Raw genomic sequence first — 21,975 nt, 5'->3', positions numbered from 1 at the left:
CGATTGGAGAGGGTGGAGGCATCACACGTCATATGATTTGTTGCCCCAGAATCAGGGAACCAAGTGCTTTCAAGTGGTTGGTGGAATTGGAGATCTTGAAGGGATTGACCAATGCGATCAACAGATAGAGCAAAACTGGGTAGACGAGGGCATTGTGTGGCATCGTGCCCTATTTCCTGACAGAGTTGGCATGCATCAGATTTGAATTGAGGAGTTCTAGGATTAGGCGGCTGAGTATATTGAGAACGTCCACCACGACCACGACCCCGTCCACGAAAGGAGGTTCTAAGATTTCCGCGAAATCCATATGAGCGCCCATTGCCGCGTCCACCAGGAGAAGAAGGATTATTTCGAGAGTTGAAATGACGATTATCATGATCCCTTGTAGTAGAGAGAGCAACATAATCATTGGTAGATTGACGGTGGAGACGTTTAAGGCGAAGTTCTTGATGGAATAACAAGTCATGAAGTTCAGAGAAAGAGACATCTGTGGTTCTGGTGTTAATGGAGGTAACGAAGGAATCAAATTCAACACCTAGACCTTCAAGAGTATAGTCAACAAGATATTAGTCTGAAACAGGATGGCCGGCTGCAGCAAGAGAATCACTGAGTGTTTTAACGTAGTGGAGATAATCGGACATAGATTGAGAAGACGGTTTATGAAGATTGTGAAGTTCAGAGCCAAGATGCATAATGCGAGATCTAGACTGAGAGGAGAACATGCGTTCAAGAGATTTCCAGACATCCTTAGATGTATCACAGCCAACAACATGGGCTAGAACTGAATCTGATAGAGTGGCATTCAGCCAACTAAGGATCATCTGATCCATTTTCATCCATTGGAGATAATCAGGGTTGACAGTAGGCGAATTAGATGACTCTGCATTCGCAGGAACAGGGAGGTATTATGGAGGAGGGATGGAGGAGCCATCGACGAGAGAGAACATATCATGGGTTTTGAGGATTGGAACAATCTTACTTTTCCAAAGTAAGTAGTTGGTTCGATCAAGCTTGATCGAAACCAAATGAGATATGTTAGAGAATGGATTGATAACGGTGGGAGGTGATGGAACAAAGGGGATAGGGGGGCAGGTCTGAGTTTAACTTACCTCAGGAGAAGAGACATTGGTGGCCATGGTGGTGAGTAGCAAGAGGGCACTAATATGACTGCAGATAACTCACGTGATGGGATGTTGTGGTAAAAAAATCCGTGAGGATATCAATATAGCTCTGATACCATGAAGAAATATAAACAGAGTACAATATTCTCAATGCTTTCGGTGAGATTTTCTCTCCTCACAGATCTGTATATATAATAGTATTACAAAGGATGTTTACAAATAAAGGTTGTTAGCCACATCAGCAACTGGATAAGAATACAATATGAGATACATGGCAAAAATCCCTCAAATGAAAAGTGATGCAAATCAGCAACTGAAATTCAGTAAAGATACATGATAATCCCGGCAAAGTGGTTGTACTCAGGCACGTTAACAGCTAACACATATAAGCATATATGCGCTCGAGTGCACAAAACAAGTTGGGCCCACATTTTTGTGGTGATCCAAACCATTCATTTGAAAGGCCCTTACCTAGATAGGGTGTCCACAAAAAATCAGATCCTATGAATCATCTTAACCGCTCCAAATGTGGAAGGAAAAAATGGGTAGATTTGTGGACAAACATTGTATGTCCATTTTTCCCTCCACTTTTGCATGGGTTAGGATGATCCTATGGATCTGAGTTTTGGTACACACCCTATCTATGGGAGGGCCTTCCAAATGAATCTTTGGATCAGCCTAAAAAATGTGGGACCCATGTTTTTGTGGCACTCGAGCTCATATAAGCTATATGAGCTCGAGCTCAAACAGTTTGCTTGGATCATGAGCAGTTTGCTTGGATCATTATTTGGATCGACCCTCTGCATTGATTCAACCTGCTTATCTGGAACGCTCTGGAGTATTTAAGTGTCCATATGGATTGACTTGAAACTAGAATGTTGGTTAGTTGTCATTTTTTAGGCAGTTGCTTGGTCATTCATAGTAAACCGAAATGGATCAACAATCCAGACTAACCATGTATGATTACTGTGTGTAATTCACACAATTATGATTATTAAGAACCTGTACAGATGCCGGGAGAAATATGATTGTTTTCAGTAACATGTAAGTAGTTTTCAGTTAAATATGATTGTTTCATTGTTCGCAAATCATGGTTATAATAGTTTTAGAAATGCCATATTTAATGGCTTCTTTGGAAGCCAAAGAACCCATAATGTCCTATTTAGAAATGAGAAATTAAATGGTGGCCGAGTATTAAGTCTCCGGTGTGGGTTGTACATCAAAAATACTACCCTTGATGTTTGATCCAAAAGCAACCTCTTTAAAATGTGGGTTGCTGTTGGGTCAAATATCAAGGGCGGTACTGCCCACATGGGACTTATACACTCGGCCACCATATAAAAACTCTTCAGAAATCAGATTAAACTATAAGAAACTTATGGCAGTATATCAAATCTAGTAAAATATGACCAATTGGATCAAGGGCGTTAGATGTTGTAGATTAGTAATTAAGCATTCAGGTATTAGATTAGGATTATCTTTCATAAGCTTTTCTGTCTATGCTTATCTTCTAAGGACATAACTAATTGACTTCATTAGCCTCCTTAACCTATTCCCTTAGACCATCTTTAATTCCATAATCTAATTGACTAAATCCGGAGCCCAAACCTTTCCCTAGATGGGACAGATATCCCTTTCTCTTGACTGTCCTACAACATCAATTGGTATTGGAGCTACAATACCTATTGTTTTCTTTTTTCATCCTGCATCACATTGGATGTGCATGCTCCGGCTTAAAAGGGGAGGTTCATCAGCTTTATATTTTTTTACCTTGTGTGAAGGTATCCTTGCAATTCTAATCAAACTCTATAATGAGTAAATAATTTCACCAATATAATGAACGCTTTTATACACAAATAAATCTGTCTACCTACTTAAATGTGATTAATATGTGAAAGAAATATAGTAATGGAAGCAAGGATCTGAACTTCCAAGAAAGCATATACTAACGCATCCAGGTAATCCAGCAATTGGCCTACCTAATAATTAGATGGGGCTTATCATTGAACTTCAAAGCTTACTTCTGGAAATGTTTTTGAAACAAACATAGAAGACATATTTTTCATAATAATAGTTGGGAGAGAAGGTAAATATTGAAATTTGAAAGCAATAAATACATCACCATCCAAAACCTCGGAAATTTTCTAAATGGCTAGTGAAGCAATCGCAGTTTTAATGAGATCATCCAAAATGTTGAGGGGAGTACTCCTTAGCTCTTGAACTACATCACACAATGTTTTCCTCTTTAGCTCACACAATGTTTTCCCATTCTCCAATAAAATATAATCAGATGGGTTTAGAGAATAGCAATTGACCACCTGTTGACCACTTGATTCATTAGTAAGTTAAAGAAACGTAGTATTAACATAATGGGCATAATAGGGGGAAACCAGTTAGAACAAGAACTGACTTACTTTAGTAAACTTGCATGAAGGACAGCCGCACAAATATCCATAATCTTTTAGATATCTAGCAAGGCATTTCTGATAGGCATCATAAACAAGACATGTTACGATGGGTCAAGTTAAATATGGGAGACATATGGGAAATAAAGATCTAATAAGTAATCTTACCGGCTCTGTCCACGAAAAAATAATATACACGAAAACCTTCTATCAAGCCAGTGGCTAACAACCCCTTGGCATTTGAAGGAAAGTTGTTCAGAGCTACTTTCTCAGACATTTTTAGTTCCATCTTTTCCTTAGGACAACATTGACGGGTTGTTTCGATTCCCAACACACCCATCGAATTAGTACTCGTGAGGTTACTCTTACTCAAATCAACCTCTCCCTTTTCCGAAAGGTTAGTCTGGGGTTCGTGAGAGCTACCATTAGAGTGGCCACTGTCATCTAGATTATTCACGGTCAGGCCCGTTGTTGTGGAATTGTCATTACCACAGTTCAAATTATTATTTAATTTGAATTTAATTTCATAGGTACAACCATTACAATACACGAGTTGGAATCGTCTATTTTCAGTGGGGATTGAGAGGGAGCAGAATAATTGCTTCCACAATGCTCCACATTAGTTTCACTGCTACGGAAATTATCGAAGCCAAGATCGACACTGTTCATAATCTCAGAACTCAATAACTATTCATCAAGTAGGCTCCATATATAGGGTCTTTGTTGGATGTTTCGGTGGCCTGTCTCTTATCGGACAATGGCTCATGTTCGTTACCATCAACACCCCATTGGTAGACACACTTTGATTCGAGCCTCAAAGGAGTTTCACAAACCATTTTTCCATCCAAACAGTACCATTTTCTATGCAAGATCTCCCCTGTGGAGAGAAGAGGCAGAATTTCACAGATTCCAAACAACCTATTCAAAGAAAGCAATAAAAAATCATTTGGCTTAAACTCAAATTCCACAAGTCAAAATTCAGACCAAAAAGAAAATCTAAGCCAATACCAACAAACATTGAAATCTACAAAAATAAAATAAAAGAGGAGAATAAAAACCTAATTAGAAACTGGAGAAATCTTCCAATTAAAATTCTATTTCTTCCTTTTTTTTTGAAGTAGGGCTTTGTATTAAATAGAAAGGGAGCAATCGAGAACGGGCAACCCAGAGAACAAAAACAAGAAAGAAGAAACAGGAAAGAAGAAGAAAAGAGATAACAAAAATTACAAAATTATACTACGGGGGAAGATGATCGAACCAGAGAATACTCTTCCCCCCAACTCTCTGCTTGGCTTACACATCCGCCTTTTCGTTTCCCGACCTCCAAAAGTTTATAAAGACAATAGCCGAACCCGCAACAAAATCCTCAATTTCATCAAATAACACCAAAATTCTCCAAGGAGGAGCTACTCCACCCTTCAACCACCGAATGGCATTCAATGAATCCCCTTCAACAATAAAATGGTCCAAGACTTCCCTACTCAACTTCTTGATCCCAAAATAGGCCACTTTGAATTCCGCCTCCGAAGAATCACACACACCAATAGGGCCAGAAAAAGCCCAAAGTATCTCACCAAACTCATCACGACAAAGTCCCCCCACCCCCACTGGACCCGTGTTTCCAAAACAAGCACCATCAAAGTTGATTTTCAACATTCCTAACATCGGAGGCTCCCATCTTTTGACTATGTTAATTTTCCTCTCACTACTCGAGCACACTTCCTCCAACCTTCCCAAAGATCAAAGGCCGATACAAAACGAAAGGATGGAAGACATCTAACCCACGATATGACCAATGCTATAATCCGCATGTACAACTAATAAAGTGATTTGGCCAAACTATGAAACAACCTAGAGTTTCTTTCCTTTCAAACCACCCACCACATAGCTAGCAAACACACATTCCACAATAATTTCCCTTTCTTTTTCTAGCAAAATTCTATTTCTTCCTTCTTCGAGATAAAGAGGAAACGAAGAGAAATATAGGGTTTCAATGTTTACTGTCATTGCAAAAACTTGGATTAGGGTTAGGGTTTTCCTTTTTTGTTTTCCTCTTTGAGATTCGGTGGAAACAAAGAGAAATCTGGGGTTTCTATGTTTCCTGTTATAGCAAAAACTTGGATTAGGTTTAGGGTTAGGGTTTTACGTTTTCTCTCCCGTTTTTTCATTCAAAACCTTGTTCGCAGAATGAGAAGACGGAAACAAAAGGTCACGACGAATATATCTATATATAATAAAGAGGAAGGGAGGTTTACTGTTCACCGCTGATGTGGCAGCCATCCCCTTCCTCCCTCACGTCTATGTGGCAATTAAATTCATAGGTGTTATTGAGAACTAAATATTCTAAAAACAAACAAATTCTACTTTAACACATACACTTTCCAGTATGCATAGAACTCTTTACTGTTATTTGCATGTCCTTCCGTTTTCAACACATCGCCACATTCCGGTTGATTGCGAAAATAATCTTTCCCTATTTTACGCTTCCACTTTCCAGTATGCATAGAACTCTTTATTGTTATTTGCAAGTCCTTCCGTTTTCTACACGTCGCCACATTCCGGTTGATTGCGAAAATAATATAATTTTTCCCTATTGTATACGTATCACCATTTATTTTTTCCTATTTTATAGGCTTTACCGTTTAATCTTTCCCCAAACGTCAACTAGAGAATTTCTTTCCAATTACACATCCATTACTATTAAATAACTACCGATTCCTGTCCATTTGTTTCCAAAACGGCATGATGGATTTGTGTTAATTTTCCTTCTATTAATATTGTCCATATAAATCGTTTCTTATTCCATCGAAGCTTCCTCCCATATCCTTATTTCCCCATTCCTCTATGCCTCTTCACCATCCACTCTCCTATTGCGGCTACAATTTTGGTAGATCTAACGTTTTAGGAGCATCCGCATCTATCGTATAGAGAAGTCTTTTGGAGAACTGCTTATCTACGTTGGGGCCCACAAAATGAATGGTTTAGAAACTTTCTATTAAAAGAGCTTTAAGAGGAGGTGATAAGCAAGAAACTTATTAGTGCTACTTTATAAGATGGTTTTATCGATAATCATAAAAGGGATGCTTTCCATTTTGTTTTGAAAAGTATAAATAGAGAGATTATATAGGAATTCTTTATTTTTAGGATTTATATGTTGCCATCTTTTGGGGAGGAGAAGTTTTAGGGAATGATTTAATTAGGGATCTGTTTTGTAGCAGTCGTGTGCAAAGAAAAGATAGAGACCTTTGGAACCTTCCATGATTTTAATTTGTTTTCACAAAGAAACTTAATCGGATTTCTGAAAATAGAGATTTTTTAGGGATCTAGGTATCTTAATTAGAAAGTCTCTACTTAGAGTTATCATGGGCAAGCCATTCATTTATTATTTATTGCTCTGACCTTTAAATGGCAGTAATTGGGTTTTCTCTATATCAGGTAATAGATTGTTGCTAACCAATTGTTTCTTTTCTTTTTTGTTTGGGAGATGAGGAAGATATCTTGGTCGATGCCAGTTTTTCATTCGGCTTTCTCATTATAGATTACTTTTGGCACACCCAGATTGCAGGTTTGTGCACAATTAGTTTCTTTTTATGTCTTTGTTCTTGGTTTAGGTTGTTTGGATGCCCATATTGCAATTTTGGGCTCTTTGGCTTCCTTTTAAAAATCATTTTCCTATTTCATATAATCTTCTGCCCCTTCAAATCTCAAGCTTCTCTCAATCTTTATCTTTTTGGTACTGTACAACTCAAATCCAAATTGACAGTAGGCTTGCACAGTTCATTTTTACTTTTGGAGCCATTTTAGTACATCTTTTTGTTACTCTTTATTCGTAAGGGCGCTTGCGGCGGCGTTTGATAAAGTTAAGGCGCACTAGTTTAGAAGCTAGATTGAAGAAATGAAAAATAAATTCGAAGAAACGGTATGCTCCCTAACTTAAACCCGAACCCGAAGGCATTCTGGTAAAGGCATGTCTGGGAATATAATAGGATTCGCTTCTTAATTTAATGTTTAACACCCGGTGCATCGCACGGGCTTCTCACTACCAGCTTACAGACCGGTAAATTCAGGATTCTAGGAGTTTAAGCACAATATACCCAATCAAATTGTTTCACTTATGTGAGGAGATATATTGTATAGGCTATCTACCTAGTGTGGGCCATATTGGATTATCCAGTGGCTAGGAATTGTTCTCCTAGGAAATCATAATCATTGGACCAAGATCTAACAGCCTTAGAAATGATAATAAATATGATTATTTGCATAAAATGGTTACAACAGCCTTAGAAATGATATAGTTAATGCTTTACTAAGAAGCCTCAAAATCCCATCAGCAAATAAGATTAGATTAAATTAAGCTTATTTGCAAATAGGAAACTGGATTCCAAAGATGTTTACTTAAGAGCTACTGAATAATTTTAATCGCTTAACTGTGGTTGTTTATTTGACAACTATAGCCCATGTGAGAAGCTTAGAAGACAGTTTGAAGATAGATGGAAGCTTGTTGTGGTTCGGTCGAGTTTCGGATTTCCAGTCTTGAATTAGCCGTGGCTCAAGCGTCACTAGGGGTGCGAAACCCAAACCCGAATCCGAAAGGTTCAACCCGATTTTGGCTTGGGTTGGGTTAGGGTTGGGAAAAGACAAACCGATTGGGTTATCACTAAGATCTTGGGCAACTCAATCCAACTACGTCCACCTAATTTTTTTAATGTAATTTTTAAAATCTTAAAGTTATTTGTTTGTATTTTTTTTTTAGTTTTTGCCATAGGCAAATTCAAAACAAACTCGCCTCGATTTCAAAAATCAGGTTAGATGGGTTGGATTAGGATTGGGAGATGTAGAAGCAGGTTGGGTTAAGGTTGACCCTTCCAAATCCAACGTTCAGAAAGGGTCGGATTCACATTGAGACAATGCTACCTTGGGTTAGGCTGGGTTAAGGTAATTGCCTTTTATTGATGATTGTAAAAGTGAATTTTGTGGGCAAGCCCTCTTTCAGAAATCTCATTAGATGGGTTGCCTTCTATTGTTTGTAGAGCATTAATTATTAGAGATTCAACTGTAGACAAAATTAGAAATTTGAAATAGAAGATTTTTAGAAGGCATGGATGATATTTCGTTCATCATGAACACCTAATTAATGTTATTATTTACAAAAGATATTAAATTAAAATAATCTTATCAATATATAGAGACTGATGCACAGCGTATCCAAAGAGGCCTAATATTCATAGAATTAGCATTGATGTACATTTGATTAAAAGTTTTATTATTTGAGTTTTTATATGGTATCCTTGCATGAAGTGCCATGCAGATAGTACCGCCCTTGAAAATGATCCAATGGCAGCCCACTTTTTTTTTAAGAGGCTACTGTTTGATCGAATATCAAGGGGGGAACTTTCGACGTCTGCGTACGCTCTGGCACCATATAAATATCTCTAATACTTCAGATAATACTAAAAAAACAAAGAAATCGATACTCCATCCACATATAAAGAGCAAAGAAGTTTAGACTCGTACCTCCTTTTCCTATATCACCCATTCCATTCAACATGTTAATCCTGTCAATTGAAACTTACATATAAGCACAAGGAAACAAAAAAAGACAATGGTATTTTCATCCCTTGTTTTGGTTACTTCTACCATTTCTCTTTTACTCAAGCTCATTTGTTAGAGCTTCAATTAACTGGATAGAATGAATGAAAGAATTTTAAGAGAGCACCGAAAGGATAAAAAAAATGGCTGGAAATTGTCCTTATAATTTGATTATTAAAGGACGGTGATATTTTTGAGATTTTACTAAAGTTCGTTTGTTAAGTAGTTAGAATGAATGAAAGAATTTTAAGAGAGCACTGAAAGGATAAAAAATTGGCTAGCAATTGTCTTTATATTTTAATTCTTAAAGGAAACTGATATTTCAGAGAGCTTATATGGTGAATGTGCATGTAGATCGGTACTGGCGGTACCACCCTAGATATTTGATCCAACAACATCACAGTTTGTAAGGTGCTGCCGGAGGATCAAATATCAAGAGCAGTACTTCTGCCGTAGTGCCGTACCACCAATCTACATGCGTGTTTACCTATAATTTCTCGATATTTGCACTCTCTTCATTTTCATGCTTTCTGTTAGGGAGAAACAAAAGGGGTGGAGAAAGGATTTACACTCATGTAAGCATGCTTATAATGAAAAGAATTGGACGGTCATTCAAGCATATCTGCATGTAATTAATTCTAACGCAAGGTAACCGTGTGGTGTGTGATGTGAACAATTTAAGCTAAAGTTTGAATCTACAGTGTAATGTTAGACACTATTGGTGATGGGATTCCTATTCAAAATTTAGAGGGAAATACTATGATTACGATTAATATAGTAGGTTGGTTATCATCATAAATTGAAGGTCCTTTTAGATAAAAATGGAACAAGGTTGGTTCAAATCAATGTTACTGGGGTCCCCCTCTCACCCTCTGACCCACGATCCGAGGTCACCGACCCGAAACGTGAGTCGTTTGCGACCCGGATCTCCGAAAATGGCGACCCGGGCGACCCACTGGAAAGAGAGAGATGTATATAGAGAAGGAACACTTCGGTGGACTAGGAAAAGAGAGTTGAACAATAGTTTATTAGTTTGTTCAAGTTTTCATTTCAAAACTGGTATTTATTTTCTGATATGTTGGTACTTAATTTAGTAATATTTAGAGATCTTCAGATTTTAAATATTACAGATTGGATTGGAAAAATATAAATGAACGGCATACACGAGGCTTTGTTTTTTGTTTATTAATAGTACGAAGTATAGACTATAGAATGATATTCTTGTAAAAAAAATTGAAATTATATAGAGAGTCTAGAGCGACCCAGATTTGTGCTCCAAATCAACCCACGAGCTGGAATAGCGAACCGACGTTGCCTACCCTCTGAGAACCCCATACCAGGCTACCATCTTACCCCGTACCCGTTCACATACTGCGTACCGGAACGAACTTGGTTCAAATTATCTTTTTTAGTATGTAAAAAGAAATTTGCTATGGACTTTAGCAGAAAGGCATTTAGAGTCCGGCTGTTACATGAGAGAACAACGACCTCAGATGATTTAACTGAACAAGAGAAAATCTTCGGAAAAGACAGCCTATGTGGCTGCTCTCTCATGTAACAGTAAGCCGTGAAATGCCTTTCTGCCCATGTTACATGGATTCTCCCAAGTGGGCAAAGAATCCGTGTCGGACACGTCTCGGATTCCAATACTTTAGATTCTCTTTTATATGTTTTTTATATGTTTTAAGACACTTCTAGATCTCTTTTATATGTTTTTTTCCCTAAATACTACTAACACATCTTTACAGTTACCACATGTTTTGATTTTTACACATATTAATAGTGTCTTAAATGAAAATAAAACATTATATTTTCGTAACCTGTTAAAAAATTTAATATATTACTTTTTCTGATTTTGTAAAATATAAAATTTGATATTTGATTAAAATAATTTGGCGAATCCACGAATTGTTCTTTCTGAGATTTTCCGAATCTTGGATTCATTAGTTATTGGGATGGGTGTGAGACAACCTTATTGTTTAGTTGATTATTGACTTGGGATGGGTGTGAGACAACCTTATTGATTAGTTGATTATTTGCTTTCTCTAGGACTATGAAAGCATGTGATAAAGCTTGCAATTTTACTGTAAGATGGCATTAGGTACCGAGGTGGAACAAAACTTGTGCTCTGCCGTCTGTGACAGTCACAAAGGCTGGTTCTGTTTTAGCAGATGGTATAAAGGGAATGATTTTACAAAGCTTGGGATAGCTCAGTAGTTTACCCAGAAGATGACATTAGGTACTGACGTTGCAAAAAAAAAAAAAGGAAAAAAATAACCCTTTTGTCTCAGCCATCTTGAGAACATAAAGCTTTTGGTAAGGCTTGCCTTTTCTTGGTAAGTTGCAAGGCATCCTATTAAGTCATAAAGCTTGCTATTTCACACAAGCTGATTTCAAGTATGAATTAAATTCTGCAAGAATTATGAAATGAATAGTTACTGTATATTCAGTTTTGGTTTGCAATTGTTCATGAGATAGGATTATGAAATGAATAGTTACTGTATATTCAGTTTTGGCTTGCAATTGTTCATGAAATCAGGTTTCTTGTTGATAACTGAGCTACCTTTTATATTTTTCCTCTTCATGGATATTTGAGCATTTCATATGGAAGAGAAAAAATAGTTATGGTTCTTCATCTGTTTCCTGTATTAGGACTAATATTAAAATTAAAGCACAGTAAGGAAAATAAAAATCAACCTCAAATAGATTCCTTCATCTGTTTACATTTCTTGAGATGATTCAGATTTGCATAATTCTTCCTCTTGCAGAACTATATAACTAGCCCTGTGCATGTCCTGACATTTTATTTTCTTTACTATCTTCTGCATTTTTTCATATGAATTTTAGAAATTTCTTGTTTTGTAATTTGGTTTGTAGCCATTCGATTGGCTGGAGGAAGCAGTCTCAGAACCCCTTGAAGAGGCATGAATTTTGTCTGCACAACAACTAGAAACAGGGGTGATGAGAAGAATCTCACAAACCAGAATTTATTGCATAATGCAGTTGGTTGCTTTTCTTTTTACCCAGTGGGTACAATGATTATTGAATCTAGTTTCATGGTATTCTGCAAGAATTTGAACACGGAATTTGAGCAAACCAATATGGTTCATTGATGTTTACTCATCCGCTTGTGGGTGCCTAATTGTTTTCTTCCAGATTGGAAAATCACTGATTACTTGACTGTATATAGTAGCAGAAAATTGTGTAACCAAGAATTTATCATCCATGTTCTTCATGACAGGGTATTGTACTGAGGGCCACCTCTTGCCAAGGGGGTTGGTCCCATTTCATGTCCCTCCTGCCACAGAAGGACTGAACTTTCTGCTATTGGGGCTGTTTGGCATGGAGATAGCAATCCCTGGATAAGCTATTGCTATCTAAGGGTGAGGGCCAAGGAGGTGGAGACAAAGAGCTTTACAAGGAGAGAGGTGGAGTGTTGAGGGCTGTACAGATTTGCTGCAGTTGGGGGAGGTAAGGAAGTATAGAGGTGAAGGTGGGGTAGATTGAGGATATTGAAATATCAGGTCAGCTATAATATTTCAATATTCAGGGTTTTTAGTGTTTATTTTGTTCCGATTCAATCGGCAAGAATCAACACATTATCCAAGGATTGTTATCCTTGTACCTACAAGAACACTATGATATGCTGAAGATGGTCTGTATTTAAAAATTCTAAGACGGGCACTTAGGCTCCTTCCTAAAAGACGCTTATTGAACCTCGCTTGACTAACCAGCACCTCCACGTCCTCCTTTTCAGCCCCATCTTTTGCCAATTGTCTGCTCTAGTGTTAGCTGAGCTTCACTGGTGGTGGAGTTTAGGTCCAATGGCACAAATGAGATCCCTAATCTCTGCAATAATATGAAGGTCTCATTAACTTGTTACTTGCTCGGGCTATGACATCTAGTTTCCTATAATCATAGTCAAAGTCATGTATTTGCATACCATCTTAGTCCCCATAGGAGAGCTTTTGCTTCCTCCGTGTGTGAGGCGCATATTCGTACAGAACTAGAAAACAATAAAAACAGTCTTCTATTTGAATCCCGAATAATGCCACCAATACCAGCCCATCCGCCCATCTGGGGTTTCCTTTGGAATTACCATCGAAATTGAATTTCAACCACTTTTTAGGCAGAGGTAGCAATTCTGGTGCAATTTTGCACTTCATTTTCTTTCTCACTACCATTTGTAATGTAATCCGATTCGGCGAAAAAGCGAAAATAACTCACAAGAATAGGTAATCATAGTCTTACAATAGCAAAATAGAGAGAAAAAGAAGAAAACTCCACGAGTGGATGTCATCTCTTAATTGATTAATTGATAATCAAAACAGAAGTGCCTTACATGTCTCTTCCACTCCTTTAAATAAGATTAGGAGGGATTCTAAAAAGGGAATCTTATACAAGAAAAAAAGAAAACGTCTATAATGGATGCTTCCACATTAAAGTCAACCTATATAAAAGTAAACTCAATATTAAACGGTCCTAATTAGCCATGCCTGGAATGGTATGTTCCTTATTTGGCCATGCACAAAATAGAAATGATTCTATCCTAATTGGCATGCAAGAATAGAAAAAAATCTGTCCCGATTGATATGCAGGAGAATCGAAATAAATCTGCCTTAATTGATATGCATGAAAATGGAAATAAATCTGTCTCCATTGGTAGGCTTGGAAATGCAAAGTCTCAAGGTTGCCTGACTCTGCGCCTAAGCTTGCTTCTTAGCACTTTGGGGTGGGCCCACATCCTCTCCATGCCATTGCGGATGGTATGGGTCCCATCATCCTCCCCGGGTTCGGAAAATCCATCCTCCGATTTGCATCATCTGATGAGCTATCGCCGACATACGGTGCCAAGTGCTTCACATTGAATATGTCATGAGTCCGAATGCAACTGGGTAGTCGCAGCCTATAAGCATTGTCGTTGATCCTTTCGATCACTTTGATGGGGCCGATTTTTCTTGGAATCAGCTTGCCATGCTCTCCTGGTGGAAGCCGATCCTTGGTTAAGACGGCCCTTACATAGTCACCAGGCTCGTAGATGCCCCTGCACTTGTGTTGGTTGGCCTGTGCTTTATACTTCTGGCTCGTCTCCTCCATTTTTCCCCGCACCTGTTCATGCAACTCCTCTAGGTTGGTTACCATGTCATTGGCCTTATGATTTGCTCGACCCACCTGTGGTAGAGGTGCAAGATCTAATGCGTCCCATGGGTTGTAACTGTAAAGCACCTCAAAAGGGCTCAATCCTGTGGACCGGTTCCTTGACCTGTTGAATGCAAACTCTGCTTGCGCTAGCACTTGATCTCCCACTGTTTGGGTAAGGATCCCGCCAGGCTCCATAGCAGGTTTCCCAAACTCCTATTCACTACTTCTGTCTACCCGTCAGTTTGTGGATTATATGCACTACTAAAGTTGAGCTTTGTCCCCATCATTCTCCACACACTCCTCCAAAAGTGACCCACAAACTTAGGATCCTTGTCAGAAGTAATGATCATCAGAACTTCATGTAGCTTCGTAATTTCTATGAAGAATAAACTGGCAATATTGGAAGCGTCCATCGTCTTTTTCATGCAATGAAATGGGCCAGTTTGGTGAACCTGTCGACGACGACATAGATTGAGACACAAGCCCTCTTGGTCCATGGCAATCCCAATACGAAATCCATGGTAATATCCGTCCAGGGGCCCTCAAGAACAGGCAGTGGAGTGTAGAGGCTCGCATTAGTAGACACCCCTTTCGCCACCTGGCAAATGTGGAATCTGTCGACGAACTTCCAAATATCTTTCTTCATCTTCGGCCAATAATAATTCCCTGCAATCAATGCGAATGTCTTGTCATGCCTAAAGTGGCCTTTATAATGCAGCTCTTGGACTATCTTCAGCCTCCAACTACAATAAGGAACACGGATCTTATTCCCCTTGAAGAGAAACCCATCATGTAATACAAAATCGGACCGTTGGTATGTTTGCACCTCTTCAAAAACTCCATCAAAGAATGGATCTGTGACTAGCATGTCTCTGAAAAGACTTGGGTTTTAGCTCTGATTAAAAAGGGCCGCCTAGTGCATGAGGCTCCCACCATTGCGGGTTTTAGCTTTGATTGCAGGAAGAATTTGCTGGAAAACTTGGATCCAAGGCTCTGTTACCAAATTTGATGTAGGATCGGGAAGAAAAATAGATGAAAGAGGCGAAAGAGAAGAAGAAGAGAAGAGAATGAGAAGAATAAAAGAAGAATAGGTGAAGAAGAAGAAGAAGTTATGGAAGAAGAGAAGATAGAAAAAGAAGAGAACTACAAATAGAAGAAGAGAAGGATTAGAGGGGAGAAAATCTGTATTCCAATCAATTAATCATCCAAACTTGTAAACCCTAATACATGAGGCTTATATAGAGGCAATTCAAATAAAATTCCATGGAAAATAATTTAAATAAATAACTTCCCGAACTCTAAATAACATTGAAAATAAAATTCCTAAAAATTAAAAACATGGAAATAAAATCCTAGAAACTAATAACATGGAAATAAAAATCCTAGAAATCCTAATGGGCAAATATGCCACTTATTGGACCTATAATCTGCATCCCAAAGGCTGGTTCTGCTTTAGCATATGGTACATAATGGATGATTTATATTCTGATGTGGAATAAAGTTTGGTGTTTTGGACATGTTCAGGACCATGAAAGCTTGAAATGAATAGGTGCCTTCGTCTTTTCGAATTCCTTGAGTTGACTCGATTTGTACAATTTCTCCACTGGCAGGGCTATATAACTAGTCCTGTGCATGTCCTAATATGTTATCCTCTTTTATCATCTTCTCCATTTTGATTAATTCTTTTGTAATTTGTTATGCAGCCATTCGATTGGCTGAAGAAGCAGTTTGAGAAACATGCGAAAGAGGCATGAATTTTGTCCGCACAACTACTAGAAACAGGGGTGATAAGAAGGAATTCACAAACTGGAATCTCTAGAACAATGCAGTTGACTGCTCTTCTTTTTTCCCACTGGGGAGTATGGCCACTGAATCTATTAGCTTTCATGTTTTAGTTTCATGGCATTTTGCAAAACTTAGACACTGAGAATTTGAACAATCCAACATGGTTCATTGGTGTTTACATTTTTTCTTGTGGGTGCCTGATTGTTTCCTTCCATATTGGAATATAACTTATTTCTCTTGAATTTTTCTATTGTAGCATAGAACCCTTTTGAAGCATCCCCCGAAACCTCCCATATCAGTTGTTTCCTTTGTGTGTTAACCCAGAACTTGATATCTAATGTTCTTCATGAGAGGACATAGTATCGAGGGCCACCTCTGTCCACTAGGGGTGGCCCTTGATCAAATGAGCTTAAGCCCTTGATTCATCAAGCCCAGTTTAGGGTTTTCCCAAGGAAAGCTAAACTTATCATTTTTATAGTCCATTATCTTATGCCAGATGGATCTCTCATTTAATAAAAGTATGAAACCATGGGTGGTTGTTTGTTTTTTTTTTTCTGAATGAGAGAATTTTTATTGAGACATCTTGTGACCGAGGTGGTCGATACACGAAGAGAGAAATTACAAAGGGACTTGATAGCAGATTGCCCTCAAGAAGGAAATCAAATAGCCCTGGGTGCTCTCTAGCTATACCTTCCACAGCTAACCTATCAGCTTCTGAATTAGCCGACCTTCTAACATGGTGAAAGCAGATAGCAGAAGCCGCCCCCCACTCGTAACATGGGACCTAAGGTTAATTATCGGTGGAATAGCAAGCAATTCAAACAAAGTTTGTATGATATTCAAGAAAAGAAGGTTCTAGCCCCTAATTCCTTTCCAGCGTCCAAGAGCAGAAGCAACTGTATCCATATCCAGAAATTCACATCCAGAACCCCACACCAGGATAGTGGGTTAGTTGGGCCCACCAAAACCTGAAAACATGGAATGAGCTGTTACCCAGTTGAACAAATAATAACCAAGAAAGACATTTCGGACTTGAATCAGAAATGTGAGTTTAGGTTGGGAAGTAAATAGGAGCTCCGTAGTTATCCTTTCTGAAGTTAGTTTAGTAGCTGCATGGATTCTGGCTTGATCTGATTGACCGAAGTTTGGTGATGGGAATAAAGAAAAGTCTAGTATGGAGCAGGAAATAGTGGCATGTCAGCAGAAGGATGAACTATGAAGTGAAGAAACTACGCTTGCTGGATCAAGGTACATGGCTTGGGAAACTAGTCCTGTAGTCCTATAGTGGAATTGTGTCAAATTTTCCTAGGGTTTAGTTATGCAGAACTGAAAAAATTCCAATTTGGATGTTTTGATTTAATCTTTAATTAGTCTTGAAACTTTTTATTAAAGCAATCAGCAGATGATGTAAAAGCTAAGCCCAGAGTCCCACAATTACCTTGACCCACTATCTATAATGATGATACTGACCCAGGGATGTTCTATGTTGGAAACCCAAATACAGAGATCCGTTGTATTTATTGTCCCCCCCACCCTTTACACTTACATCTTACTCATCATCCACCCCTTCTTTTGCAAACTAGTCCTCTCTTTCATTTGCAGGCTGAAATTGAGGACCAAATTTTGGAGGAAGGTCCCTAATTTCAGCAATAATATCTGCTAACTTCCATGGGCCTCTAGTTTTTTTAGTGGCCCAGTTCAAGACAATAGCTTAATCACCTTCAATTATTAGGGTCCGAAACTAGGATTCACTAAGTCTGCCACATTTCTCTTTAAAAAATTTATTATTTCTCTCCTTCCGTATATCCCAAATTAGAGCAAACGGTAGTAATTTCCACTAAGTCTGCCACATTTTGCCCAAAGGCCGAATATGACAACTTTCTTAATAGATCCTTGAAACACCCATGATAGTCCAAAGCCTTTAATAGTATTCTGCAAAGTCTATACGAGAAGGGCCACAGGATTAGTAAGTGATCTAAAGTATCCTCATTCTCCTTGCAAAGCATGCACGGGCTCACGATCTGAAATTTTCTCCTTTTGAGATGTTCACATGTGTTAATCTTATTCTTCATCAACGTCCAAGCAAAAACCACAACACTTGACGGGGCAATGGATTTCTAAACTCTTGCACTGCAGGATCCTTCCTAACCTTCGAGTTTAACCTGTAGAAAAAAGTTCGATAAGAAAAAGCACCTTGAACACACGATGTCTTCACTCTACAGTCAGGTATGGTAGAAGAACAATAAAATGAGGAAATAAGACCAAGCAAGGAAGACAAACTAACCTTCTCACAGTTTTTAAGGTTCCGCCTAAGCCTAATGTCCCAGGTAAAGCTCCCAAGCTCCCACCCTCCCCCTCATAGAACTTCTCTCAATTAAAAACTCTCTTGGGGCCTCACATGGGAACAGCTTCAAGAGAGCTCTTTCTCCACCACTCCGATTTTTCTTACTCTATTCATACCTATTCACTATTGCTCCTCTATAATCCCATATCAGATAACGATAACGGGCTCTAGAGGGATTTGGTGTTGGGTGATCCGGGCTGTTTCCCTCTCGACGATGAAGCTTATCCCCCACCGTCTCACTAGCCGACCTTAAGGTGGAGTGTTGGAGTATTTCTATGGATCGGTCATATAGGCCCGAGTCGGACATCAAATTGCTTCGATTTGAATTATTCGGAGGATACCTTTCTTCCTTTTCAATGTTATTTTTTAGACAGTTCAATGTAGCATGGATTTCTACTGTTCGTGGCGATGATGAATCCCCTGAGAAGAACACATCAACCCTATCTTTCACCTCAATCCAACTGCATCCGGGGCTCTTTTTTAATCCCCTTTCTTTCATCAAAGCCCTCAATTTTGCTACCTTGTCCCACAGTTCACCTTCCCCATAAAGATTTAACAAGTGAACATAATTGCTACTTCTCTCTGGCTCTAGCTTTAGTAGCCGGCCAGCAGCTATTTCTCCGAGCTCTATCCGGTTTTGAGCTCTACAAGCACATAGCAAGCACAACCAAACACTCTCGTCAGGTTCGATTGGCATGCTTTGGATGAAGTCGTAAGCTTCATTAAGGCACCCGGCACGCCCCCAGAGGTCTACCATATTTGCATAGTGCTCCATTTGTGGTACAATGCCATAGTCTCTGCTCATAGAATGGAAAAAACCAACACCCTCTACCAGAAACCCTAAATGAGTGCAAGATGAGATCAAGGCAAGGAATGTGACTTCATCGGGCATTAACCCCGATCTTTGCATTTCTTCGAACAGTTTGATTGCTTCTAGGCAATCTCCATGAGATCCGTACCCAGCAATTATCGAATTCCAAGCCACAACATTTCTCTGCGACATCCTTTGAAAAATGCAGCGTGCATATTTTAAGCAGCCACATTTGATATACATATGGATTAGTGCATTCTCTACATGAAAATCAGATTGAACCTTATGTCTCATCAGGAAACCATGTATCATCTTTCCCTTTAGCAATGCCGCTAACGAGGAGATTGCAACTAGAACACTTGTTATGGAAACAGAGTCAGGAATCAAACCATGTTCAAGAATTTGAGCGAAAAGAGTAATGGTCATGTCGGATTGACCACTCCGACAGTAGCTGGAGATTAATGAATTCCATGCTACCAAATTCTTATGCGACATACCGGAAAACACGCCTCTTGCCAACTCAGGCAAGCCGCATTTTGCGTACATATCTATCAAAGCGCAACCTACAAACACATCTGATCCTGTGCCATTCTTGATAACAAGTCCATGGATTTGACAACCCAATTGCACATTTTCTAAACTTGCAAAGGCATTGATCACACTTGCCGCAATTTCGGAATCTGGTTTCAGTCCTTCGAGCTCCATTGCTTTGAACGAATCCAAAGCCTCCTCAATTTTCCTCTTTTGGCAAAGTCCCATGATCATGGAGCCCCAGGCAACCAAATCTCTTTCCTTAATTGTATTAAAAACTGAATTAGCTTCCTCAATTCTTCCATATTTAGCATACATTGTAAGCAGGGCACTCTGCACAGCCATGTTAGTCGAGGCTGCCGGACATTTCACCAATTCCCCGTGAACTCTCCTCCCAAAATCAAATAAACCAGTAATACTACATTCAGATAAAATATTTGAAATTGTGAAAGAATCAGGTCTTAATCCACTTAATCTCATACGATTATAAATCTCAAAGGCTTCTTCAACGTAATCATTTCCAACATAAGCTGAAATCATAGCATTCCATAACTCAATTCCTCCACTAGACACACTATCAAACAGTTTGTATGCATCTTCAACTACCATACACTTTCCATACATTGCCAATAGAGAAGTACAAACATAAGGATCATCCACAAAGCCCATCTTTATTACATTGCAATGAACCACCTTCCCAAAAATTAGAGCCTCTCCATACGAACAAGCTGTTAAAACACTCGAAAATGTTGAAGACCCAACTTCACAACAGTCATTCTTCATGCATTTGAACAGTTCCAAGCTTTCCTCCCACAGCTCATTTTGACAATACCCCCCAATCATAGCATTCCAAGCAAAGCTGTTTCTCTCAACCAATTTGTCAAACACTTTGCGGGCATCAAAAGGCCTCCTACATTTCGAATACATACCTATCAATGCAGTACCCAAGTAAGGGTCATGATCCAAAGCATTCCTAACAACAAAACCATGAACTTGCTTCCCATGCTCTACAACTAAATAATCCCTACAAATCCCAAGAATTATACTAAGAGAGTACTCGTCTGGTCTGACGCCTAAAATTTGCATCCGACGAAACGACAAAAGGCCCTCAGCTTTATAATCATAGCGAAAATAGCCATCAATCATGGAATTCCAAAGAGTGACATCTTTTAATGAACACTCATTCTCAGACATTTTCACAAACACCTGGGTGGCATCACCAATTGAACCTGTTTTAAAGTACATGTTTATCAAAGCACTTGCTATGTGAGAATCGGATTGAAGACCCATTTGAATGATCGAGCCATGGATCTTCTTTCCGAGATTCAGATCAAACAGGGAAGCACAGTTTTTGAGAAGGGAAGGGATGGAAAATTTGTCGGGTTTTAGGGAGGAAAGCATTAATGTTACACGGAATAACAGTCATAGAACTTCTTGATGAATAGAAAGAGAATAGTTGTTATTGGTGATTTGCGTCCACTGAAGCGCACCCCCTGTAGGATAATTCGCACCCATGTAAAGTGAATTCATGCGCCAGACTTGAACGCCAGAACGTTTTTTCACGTTAAGGGGCGCGAATTATCCAAAAAAAGGGTGCGAATTTATAATTGCCCTTTTTTATATATGAAAACATGCCCTTCGGATGATTTTTGGAGATTGTATGAGGATGAAGATCTTCAATTTAGAACTTATAAATTCTTGAATACACGATCCAGCATTGTAAAATCCTGGATTTTAGAAGCTTAAAACTAGATTTTCTAAGACAAATTCTGTAGTTTAGATTTTCGGGTTTTAGCTTATAAAATCTTGAAAATGTACTACAATATCCAGGTCTTAACTTATAAAATCCAGGTTTTAGCTTGTCAAATCCACGATTTTACAATCCTGGCCACTTAGATTGTAGGTATCGGGTCCTACAACCTTATAAGTTGAGAGTAACGTCTTGATATCCACTCTTTCTTAATGATCTTGTACAAAGAAATTTTTGATCTACTAAATTTGATTGAGATCCTCATTTCCCAAATTTTCCAAGCTGGATTGTAGTAAAACCAAAATTTTAACACGCCCTGGATTGATTCCCCATAGATGTGAGGACTATGTGAGCCATTTAATGTAAAAATCAGAGTACATTAATTTTAGGGCAGTGATAAATCGACTCCCCATGTGTCTATCTCTCTCCTCTTTCTCTCTCTAACCTAGAGGAGAGAGAAAGACACATGGGGAGTCGATTTATCATCTTGGGGAGTC

At 38.7% G+C, this 21,975-nt stretch overlaps 1 pseudogene across 1 annotated transcript; it reads right to left on the bottom strand.

The window, feature by feature from the left end:
- Positions 1–17,807: 17,807 nt before the first annotated feature.
- Positions 17,808–21,156, bottom strand: LOC143866848 (pentatricopeptide repeat-containing protein At2g40720 pseudogene; annotated as a pseudogene). Its single transcript, XR_013243019.1, has 2 exons — positions 18,327–21,156; positions 17,808–18,204 (listed from the first exon to the last, which is right to left on the bottom strand). The product of XR_013243019.1 is annotated as a pentatricopeptide repeat-containing protein At2g40720 pseudogene (transcript).
- Positions 21,157–21,975: the final 819 nt, after the last annotated feature.

The sequence above is a fragment of the Tasmannia lanceolata genome, unplaced genomic scaffold (genome assembly GCF_043159265.1).
Source record: "Tasmannia lanceolata isolate RefF3 unplaced genomic scaffold, GAP_Taslan_0.1 ptg000162l, whole genome shotgun sequence".
NCBI lineage: Eukaryota > Viridiplantae > Streptophyta > Magnoliopsida > Canellales > Winteraceae > Tasmannia > Tasmannia lanceolata.
Note: the sequence above shows the minus strand (reverse complement) of the source record. Positions and strands in the feature narration are given on the sequence as shown.